The 11,040-nt window shown below is 41.0% G+C and overlaps 1 long non-coding RNA gene across 2 annotated transcripts; it reads right to left on the bottom strand.

Annotated features, from left to right (window-relative positions):
• Positions 1-7,045: 7,045 nt before the first annotated feature.
• LOC143124821 (uncharacterized) lies at positions 7,046-9,224 on the bottom strand. Of its 2 annotated transcripts, none has more exons than XR_012987098.1 (5): positions 8,773-9,224; positions 8,015-8,133; positions 7,768-7,906; positions 7,486-7,540; positions 7,046-7,377 (listed from the first exon to the last, which is right to left on the bottom strand). It is a non-coding gene; the product is annotated as an uncharacterized LOC143124821 (long non-coding RNA). The 2 variants fall into 2 exon arrangements; XR_012987099.1 differs by having other exon boundaries at positions 7,768-7,874.
• Positions 9,225-11,040: the final 1,816 nt, after the last annotated feature.

Genomic DNA, 11,040 nt, shown 5'->3' with positions numbered 1-11,040 from the left:
TTACTGGTTTGTAAATAGTAGCGCGTTAGATTACTCGTTACTGAAAAAAGTGGTCATAATAGACTAACTAAGTAACGCGTTACTGGCATCACTGCCGGCAACCCTCCGATTAAGTCCAGAGTGCTAACCAGTGGGCCACAGCTGCCCGGCGGGGGCAACGGATCAAAACGATATCCCAGAGGTGTTCTATTGAATTTAAGTCAGCCTGTCTTGTGGAATTTCCTCCATGCTCTTGAGACTGTGCTGGGAGACAGCAATCCTGGCAATGGAACGTATTGGTATGCCATTCTGGAGGGGTTGGACTTCCCGTGCAACCTTCTGTAGGCTCCAGATAATGGCTTATGCTACCAGTAGTGACACTGACCCTAGCCAAATGCGAAACTAGTGAAAAATCAGTGTGACTGACTTGACGCTACTCCTATGAAACAGTGTTCCCTTATTTTTTTGAGCAGTATTTTAATGTAGCCTAAGCTGATTTACTGAACCTAAAATAAATTCTGTGGCTAAGTTATTATTATGTCCGCCGCGCAGCGAAGCGGCGGTCACATAGGTTTAGTCAGTTTTTTTTTCTTCCGGATTTTTTTTTGTATTATTTATTATGACCGCCGCACAGCGAAGCGGCAGTCATATACGTTTAGTCAGAGATTTTTTTCTTCCAGATTTTTATTTATTTATTTATTTTTCTTTAGTAATTTTGTGTCAACAATTCCCAGGACACTGAAAGACCGGGGTGCACGAAACTTGGTGGGCATGTAGCCACACAAGGATGACACAAAACCATTGTTTTGGACCCCCGAAAGGAGGGTAGGGCGGACAGTTTTCTGTGAATATCTCGAGATCCATACATGTTCTTAAGGGGCCATGTCAACCCATCCCAACCTCATTTGATGTATAGCGCCACCTAGTTACAAATGAAAAAGCAAAAATGAAGTGCATGGTCAAAACTGCATGAAATTGGAGGTGTAGGATGACACCCTCTGAATGCATGCCAAATTTCGTGGAATTCGGTTCATGGGGGACCATACAATAAATGAATATATGTGTACATTTAGTGACTGTACACTACGCATGCGCACACACACACACACACACACACACACTCATGAACACACGCAAACACACACATAAAGATACATGCACACACATGCAGGCACACACACACAAGCACAGACACACACAGATACACACACACGTCAACACACACATAAAGATACATGCACACACATGCAGGCACACACACACAAGCACAGACACACACAGATACACGCACACACGCACACACATAAAAACACACACACACACATAAAGACACACGCACAAACAGTAGGCTTGCAGGCATACGCATGCACACACGAACATGCACACACAGAGGCACGCACACACAGACTCACATGCACGCACACACACACACACAAATACAAACACGTACACGCACGCATTCACACACACACTCACGCAAGCACGCACACACACATAAAAACACACACATTAAGGCACATGTGTACACACACACACACACCCCATTATTGAATTTGAAAGACAACTGAACTGACACTGCGAACGGTGAGTGCCCAGACCCTACATTTTAATGTGGGTCTGGCTCGTCAGGCTAGAGATGGGAAGTGCAAATACTTCAGATATTTATACTTTACTATTTTTTTTTGAGGCGACTTTTTACTTTACTCCTTACATTTTAACATGAATATCGATACTTTCTACTCCTTACATTTTACAAAACTGGCTCGTTACTTTAATTTCAAATAATTTCAGTGGAGTTACCGTTATTATTTTTCAAGTCATCAATAGCGAATTCAATCTAATTGGATGGGAATATACGTTGCACTTGACGGACCACTACAAGATGGCAGATTTGGGTAACGTTAGCATGTAGCCTAGAAGTATGTCTCAAATAAATTTAGTCGAAAACTCGCCTTTGGTGCTTCCCTAACTTCTAGCTGCAGTGTAGCCTATATCCTTAGCAATAAGTATGCAGCATAATAGGGGACTTGAACAGGGATGTAGTGGATGCTAAATGCAAGTAAATGCAGTTTACCCACTTCTGAAATTTCAGAAATAGTTTATCCACCTCTTATTAGAGTTTATCCACCTCTCAAAAGAGTTTATTCACCAATTACAACTGTTATTATTTAAAAATCACACTGTATTATCCACAATCACAATATGTACACTCATCAACACTCTATGAACATCTTAATGCCACTTGTATTGTTATAAACATTGGACAATAACCTCCACCATCATCAAAAATGTTCAGAATGCCTTTTCTAAAAATCTGATACCGCATGGCGCAGTCCACCTTACCGTGAACAAAAATAACAAAAAAAAGAACAAAAATATTCATACCCTTGGCAAATATTGATTCAATGTTGATTTTCTCTTTATCAATATGTTTGTTCTGACTGAAAATGACACCACCACACGTCAAAAGGTTGTAAGACAATGTGGTAGAAACATGGAATCAAAAAAAGAAGCATTTTCATCCTTTTTAACATTTTATGAAAAATGGCGTGTCCAAAATTATTCATACCCTTTTTAAATAATCACTGTAAAATGGCATGTCCACAATTATTCATACCCTTTTAAAATAATCACTGGAAACATCTTTATTTGCAATCAAAGCTCTCAAAATGGTTCTTATAATATACCAAGCCACTCCATGTCTCCACAATGATTGTAGACCGCACCTTTTGTCTTGACCAATATGTTTGTTCTGACTGAAAATGAAAATCCGCCGTTGCCAGCTAAAACTCTATAGTTCAAAGAAGAAGCCGTATCTAAACATGATCCAGAAGTGCAGACATCTTCTCTGGGCCAAGGCTCATTTAAAATGGACCGTGGCAAAGTGGAAAACTGTTCTGTGGTCAGACGAATCAAAATGTGAGGTTATTTTCGGAAATCAGGGATGCCGTGTCATCCGGACTAAAAGAGGACGACCCAAGTTATCAGCGCTCAGTTCAGAAACCTGCATCTCTGATGGTATGGGGTTATGGGGCATTAGTGCGTGTGGCATGGGCAGCTTACAGATCTGGAAAGACACCATCAATGCTGAAAGGTACAGTATATTCAGGTTCTAGAGCAACATAATGCTCCCATTCAGACAACGTTTCTTTCAGGGAAGACCTTGCATTTTCCAACATGACAATGCCAAACCATACTGCATCAATTACAACATCATGGCTGCGTAGAAGAAGGGTCCGGGTGAACTGGCCTGCCTGCAGTCCAGATCTTTCACCCATAGAAAACATTTTGCGGATCATAAAACGGAAGATACGCAAAGAAGACCTAAGACAGTTGAGCAACTAGAATCCTACATTAGACAAGAATGGGACAACATTCCTATCCCTAAACTTGAACAACTAGTCTCCTCAGTCCCCAGACGTTTACAGACTGTTGTAAAAAGAAGAGGGGATGCCTCACAGTCAGGCTTGGAATTTCACCATTTTAGGGGCAAGGCCACTTGGCCTTCAGTTGGGCATATTTGGTGGGGGGCACAAAAGCCACATGTCAGGGCACCAAGGCCAAAGTTAACTATACAGTAGTATGCTATAAAAATGATCTGAAGTTGTATTCACTGCAGTAGACCTGCATCACTGTATGAAACATTACAAAAACATAAAACATGACATATTACATATAACTGTAAATCATCTGATCATCTAATATTTTCAGGTATCTAGGCTATATTTAACATTTATTTTATATTTGGCCTGTTATGAAATCATGTATTGAACAATTTAAGCACAGCTCAGCTTTAAGAAACTCAAATAGCCTAGATGCATGCTTAGCATTTTGTGATCATTAAGGGTATTTTCACAAACTCTTATAGTCAGCCGTCCTCTGATTTACCGATATCTAGGCGACATTTGTAATATTTATTTTGTATTTGGCCCGTTATGAAATAATGTGGAACAATTTAAACACAGTGTAAAACTTAAATCCCAAATTTGGAGACATCCATGTATGTTGAAATGTACTGCAAATTCAAAACGGGATTAGTCTGGAACGGCTAACTGTACAGGGGACTGCTTTACACCTTTCTGTTCGGTAAGGTCTGCTGTTTATTCTGATATATGGTTTGTCATATGTTAAACGAAGGGTTCGTGAAGTATTCCACCGAGATGAATGGGTAGGGAGACGCAAAACCTTCAGTAGAATTTATGATTAAATTGAATATTATTTACTTTTCTCGCGAACCGTTCACCACAGCAATTAGCGGCTAATATCGTTTAAAAGCTGAAAAAAGCTCTTTCATGTGATACTTGTGATGTCTGTGTGATGAGTAGGCTACTTCGCGAGTAGTTCAACTGAGAAGAATGGGTTAATTTGGACGCACTTTCTTTCTTGCGCTGTCACTTTCTCCACTGCGTAATTTGCGCTGTGAATGCTAAGATTATTTTGACAGGCCATAGGCTAAATATATATCGCTATTCGTAGGACGCAAAGCAGAATATTTAAAGAAGGGGGCACCAAGGCCACCGTGGCCTGTAAACCTCTGATTTTCAAAGGGGCGTCACGGCCAACGCAAGGGGCTACGACGGCCATGGCCGTTGTGGCCGCCGTGAAATTCCTACCCTGCTCACAGTGGTAAACATGGCCTTGTCCCAACTTTTTTGAGATGTGTTGTTGCCATGCAATTTAAAACCACCTAATTTTTCTTTTTAAATTATACATTTTCTCAGTTTAAACATTTGATGTCATCTATGTTCTATTCTGAATAAAATATAGACTTTTGAAACTTCCACATCATTGCATTCCATTTTTATTTACAATTTGTACCATGTCCCAACTTTTTTGGAATCGGGGTTGTAGATTGTTAACTCATTGAGTGCCAAAAACGTAATATTACGTTTTTCCTTCCCATGCGTTGAGTGCCAAAAACATAATATTACGTTTTTAGCTTTTTTTTTACATTACGAAACTAGACACTCTAACACACCTTATATATGATTTTGGGAACTCTGTGATTAATGGAAATGAAATATATGACGATCGAAAACTCATGAAAACGCACAATCTGGACATTTTATCTGGACATTTTATCATAACTCGGTTGCCGCTTTGGGTCGAATCAGTGACGCATGCACGTCAGGTCAAAACCAGGCCATTTTCGTGGGTCTATCACTAGGTGGCAGTCTCGCCAGGTCTCGCTGATCACTTCCCGGAAAGTTTACACGAGTAAGTAACAGGCAACACTTCATATTTCATGAAAGACGTTGTATCTCAATTTCAAGAAAAAAAAAACAGCGATTTTGATTAAAACTAGCCACTGTTTACCTTCGGATTTCTCAGGAACAGAGGCGTGTAGAAATACACGGTTTGCACCCACCGAGAGCTTAAAGTCTCACCTTTTAAACGAGCTGTTGTATGTGTTCATAGCTATAACACAGAATATGCTGTGGCTGTACAAAAATCATCAACAATGGCCTAGATTGCTGGCACTCTAGGACAAAGCTCCCGAAAACAGCTTGGCATTCAATGAGTTAACAGAACTGTTTATTCCATATTTGTAAAGAGAGTTGCAGAGAGTTGAGAGATGATGACTGCACACATGCAATAAAGTTCAAGTAAGCAAGACTGTTTTAATCGCGAGTTCAATGATCAAGCAGTTTGACGAGTACTGCAACGCAAAGGTAAACGAGACTGTGGAAAATGCTTGCTAGTAGTTGCAATTTTGGGGACATTAGAGATTCACTGATTAGAGATCGACTTGTGTGTGGTACAAATAGCTCAGCACTGAGGGAGAGATTACTCAGGGAAGTGAAGCTGACTCTTGATACATGCCTGCACACAGGCGTGCCTGCAGGTGTACGTCCGTATACGCACTGTGCATACCATCACTCAACAACGAGAGAAAATGTACCTTGTGTGTGTGAGTATATTCACACCATATTGGCCTACCATACCTTTCCAACTATGCACAGTATCCCATTAGTTGCATGCCATCAGGCTATTTACAATTTTCTATTAAGTGAAGTTAGTGAACACTTATCAAAAATTAACGCGCACACATGTTTGAGCAGGAGAGAATACGCATGCAGGCACGCATAGGCTACTTGTTTTCTTTTACTCGGCTTTCTATATGGTTACCAGCACACAATGTTGAGCTAATTCACTAACTCAATACTCATCATGGATATCACAAGTTTAAACAACGAAAGCAGAAAGGATGGAGGCAGCAAAGCTAGAGGAGCTATTCAAGATGGGCAAGAACAAGGTTGGCTAAGCAATTGCCCAGATAGCAAAATTTGACCGGCCCACCTCTGGCCCACTACCTTGCCTCAGGGTTTTGTGAGTGTTGGCCCAGTTCTGGCTGGGCCTCCGGCCCAACAATGGCCCAGTTACTGATAACTGACACAAAGAATTTCCTCTGGCCCAGATGTGGCCCACACACTGCAAAATGACTCTCATTGTTTCTGTTGGCCCAGTTCTGGCCCACACACTGTAAAATGACTCTTATTGGAACTGTTGGCCCAGGTGTGGCCCACACACTGTGAAATGACTCTTATTGTTTCTGTTGGCCCAGGTGTGGCCCACACACTGTGAAATGACCGTCATGCATTCTGTTGGCCCAGGTCTGGCCCACACACTATATAACTGAGTGTTGGCTGAGTGTCGGCTGGGCCTCTGGGCCTGTACTGGCCGACACACTATAAAACTGATCTGATTGAGTGTTGGCTGAGTGTCGGCTGGGCCTCTGGGCCTGTACTGGCCCACACACTATAAAACTGATCTGACTGAGTGTTGGCTGAATGTCGGCTGGGTCCCCGGGCCACATGTGGCCCATTAACTACCAAAAGTACTTGAAAATAAACACAAATCCAGAACTAGTAATTAAAAGCACAAGCTACTTTTATTAACAAGTTTGACAAACACAACCTTGCAAATAAAACAAACATTTAAAAATTATACAAGCTTTTACATATATACACTTTAGAAATTTAACAAGTTAAAATATACAATCTACTTTTATCTACAACAATCAACATCTTTCATATACAAAAACACAAACAATTAAACATTTTAAAACTGTATAATGATTCAAAGAAATAAATTATTCTAAATTAACATTAAACATTTACAGAAATATTCTATCTCTCTCCCTCACTCACTCACTCTAAAAGAGTAATTCCATTGGCAGTAGTTGTGGGTTGTGAGTTAAGTGTTGTGCTAGTGCTTTAAATTCTGTATTTTTGTACCATGTACCATGACCTACCCAGCTACATACATGCACACATACTCACTATCAAAGCATTTTTCAATAGCAGCAACCTTTGCCACCTGCCTTCTCTTTCTGTTGCCGCTTCATTGTTGCCTCCACCAGTTTCAGCAGCACTACCAGCCGGGGGTGTCTCCAAACTGCATTTAGGTATAAAAGAATATTATAAGATCATTATGAGGTCTAAAGCAAGATTTTAACATGTCATCTGTCAGAGAAGTTCTGTTTGTCCACTCAAATATACTTACAGATAGCCACCTCAGCTCTCTGTGGGGGTTGATCAAAGAGTTCTTTCCATCCATCCTTCAATTTGAGATGCATGGACAGCATGTCATTTCAAAAGAAAAGAAATAAAATCATTAAACTATTTATCCTTTACTGTCTGACAAAATATTACTAAAGCCCAGTCTTGCCACTCTGCAGCTGTCTTAGTTATTTTGGGCAACATTGACATTGTGTGATTGTTAAATGCTGATATATTACCAATGACAATCACCAAGAGCAAGACATATTTGTCAACACATACAGACCTGAAGCACAAAGGCTTGTGGACTTCCTTCACAAGAGCCTTGTGGGTGCTCCAGTTGGTTGGCCATGTTTTCAACAGCGCATGTTTCCTGCCCACTCCTGTTCTTTGCTGACATAATGGATGAGGCAAACCAAAAGCATCTAAAAATGACACATCACAAAACACAAGCCTAGATGAAAGCTGATTCCTATGATTTGGCTCATCTAAACAAAAACGTATTACTTATTCTATTAAATCAATGTACTTACCAAGAGCTATTCAGGTCTCCTGTTTTTCCAACACAAGAAATGGTTCACACATGTATACACGGGTAGCCTTCTTCATCCAAAGGAGTGCAGGCAGGTCTCTGGTCAGTGTGGCCTGGATTCTGAGGTGTACATTTAAAAAAAGTCACAGTAACGTTAGGTTAATGGAAGTATGTGTTCAAAATTATTACATGATCATAAACAACCCCTCAGTACAAAATACAGAACGACCTTAAAATACAGATTTTGATGAGCTTTACATGACCAGGACAGGACCCACCCTGCTACCATCTCTCTCTCTCTCTCTCTCTTTCTCTCTCACACTCACACACTCTCTTAAGGCATACAGTCTCAGTCCTGCCTGCCTATGCCTGAAGTTGGATAGATAACGATGAAATGCCCAATTACCAATCGCTATATTCTAAGTAATCCAATACTGGTTAACTGTTAAGCTATTTCTAAAATGATTAGATCACACTTTTCTTTGAAAACCACATAATTATGCAAGTATAGCTAACGTTACAGCACTGAACGTTTTTGACTAACCACCAACACTGACGTTAACGGTAATTAGGCCAACAAAGTAGGCTAAGAAATCATAACGTATGTTACCGCTAGCTTCGTCATCGTCAAGGGGGTTAGATTGAAACACCCATTCTTGTTATGCTACTTGTTAAACTTTGTCTGCAATAATAAGCCTACGTACATTCATAATGATTTACATGCAATAACAGGTAAAGGTAAAGTTGCATGTTACTTACCACAGGCAGTGTCCAAAACGAGACAGTTTCGCGCCGTCCTGCTGGTTTCAAACTGAACAGTTGCTCTGCTCGTGGCTCTTCCACATGTAATGGGCCGACAGTCACTTTACAGAATTGGGCCATGTACGTTTAGCGTCCGGCTGTCGCTAAATGTTTCATTTTTGCCGCCAACAGCCGCGATACTGATCATTGTTCGTTCCTGAAGTATCGGGCCACACACTGTATGAAATCCGTCTGCCGAGATTGATTCGAAACCTGGCAGTAGCCCATCAAACCCCAATCGGGCCAAATAAGACACTCAGTAATCAGCCCAACTACTGCGTGTCAGTGTCGGCCCATTCAAGGGGACAGTGCCTCAGCCGACCTGAAACTCCGCCGACAGTGGCAGCACTCAGCCAGGATCGGGCCGACTGTGTTTACTGTGCTTCAGCCGACTCGGACCTCAGCCGACACTGCCAGCACTCGGCCAGAATCGGGCCGACTATGCTTGCTATCTGGGTGGTGTGCTTGTCAGAACGACTGCATTACAGCTGTTTAAAGCCAGACGTTACAGTAGCTATAACACAACTAAAGGTAGCTTTAGCCTGTATAGGGATGTATAAAGTTGCCCAAATGAATAGGTAATTGTAGACGTTGTTGCATTATTGTGGATGTTGTTATGCTATGTATTCACGAATCTAAAGGAAAAATGCTGTCCACGCGTGAACGTTTTTTTTTTTTTTCGGGGGGGGGGGGGGGGGGGTGATGGGTGTGCATACCATAGCATTAATTCCTGCAGGCTTGTAGAACTAGCTGTCTAGGGAGAATAGCAGAAAATTGCAAGGTCAGACAGTGGAGGAGGTACATGCACTAAAACAGGCAGAAGTGAGACAAAAAGACAATGAGATACTGTGCTAGTTTAGTGGTAGAACACACAAGAGGAATAAGAAAAAATGCAAATAGAGAGGATGAAACTGTAAACCAGGTTAAAGTCAGCCACAAGACGATTTATACAGACAGTACCTTCAGGAAGTTTACCATTCGCTGCCATCTTGAATTTAGTCACGATAAGTCGAGCGACGAGTATGAATGAACAGGTATGATAAGATAGATAGATAGATTACTTTATTCATCCCCAAAGGGAAATTATGGTGTTACAGCAGCAATTAATAATATAAACATATATAACACATAAACATACAAGTTAAAAAAATAAATACAATTGGATATAGTCTCTGTTAAAGAGGTTGTAAACTGCATTGACTCTCAGCATAAGATTTTCTCTCACGGCACAAAGGGGAGTTGTTGTAAATAGTTATGGCAGTGGGAAGGAATGATTTTCTATAACGCTCCTTGCTACAGCGAAGTTGGAGCAACCTCCAGCTGAAAACACTCTGTTGTTTGACCAGTAGTTCATTCAGTGAATGTGAGGTGTTGTCCATAATGTTAAGGAGCTTTTGCAACATCCTTCTCTCAACAACTAACTCTAGGGGTTCAAGTGTACTTCCAATTACAGAGCCAGCTCTTTTAATCAACTTGTTGAGTTTTTTGTTGTCATTTGCCCTGATACTGGTACCCCAGCAGATGGCCGCAAAGAAAATGGTACTAGAAACAGCATACTGGTAAAACATGTTTAACATCCTGCTGCACACATTAAAAGACCTAAGCTTCCTCAAGAAGTATAGTCTGCTCTGTCCCTTCCTATAAACAGCCTCAGTGTTGCACTTCCAGTCCAGTTTGTTATCCAGATGTACACCCAGATATTTGTAGTTTTCCACTACCTCCACCTCTTTCCCCATGATGGAGACAGTGTTCAACTTTGTCCTAGCCCTCCTAAAGTCCACTACCATCTCTTTGGTCTTAGCCACATTTAAGAGTAGGGATCAGATTCCAAAAATAATTACGTGGAAATGCATGGACTCCAATTGCTGCTTAAAAATAATTCCGCCGCAACTGGAATCCATGTGGAAACACGCCGCTCCGTTTGGCATCATGTTTTTGTTTGTTTTTATGTAATGTTCGTAATTTTATGTAATGTTCTGTAATTTTTTTGTATTTATTTGTCAAGTTAAATGTTTTCACCCTTTATTTACGTTATTTTCGATAGTTTTTGTGTTATTCTTGGTCCTTTTTTTTGGCTGATAACTAATGGTAACGTTAGTTTCTATTCGACTGGGCTGATGAGCTTGCCTTGACTAGGCGTCCCTCTTCCATCTGACGCTGCACATCCTCTGTCTGGACTGGACGGAAAGATTGCTCAGGGCAATGGGCCTACTCTGCTGTGCCTGG

This window comes from Alosa pseudoharengus, unplaced genomic scaffold (assembly GCF_046254945.1).
Source record: "Alosa pseudoharengus isolate Yale_2024_CS ecotype anadromous, Long Island Sound unplaced genomic scaffold, YU_APseudo_1.1 YU_APseudo_1.1_scf_15, whole genome shotgun sequence".
Lineage (NCBI taxonomy): Eukaryota > Metazoa > Chordata > Actinopteri > Clupeiformes > Clupeidae > Alosa > Alosa pseudoharengus.
Note: the sequence above shows the minus strand (reverse complement) of the source record. Positions and strands in the feature narration are given on the sequence as shown.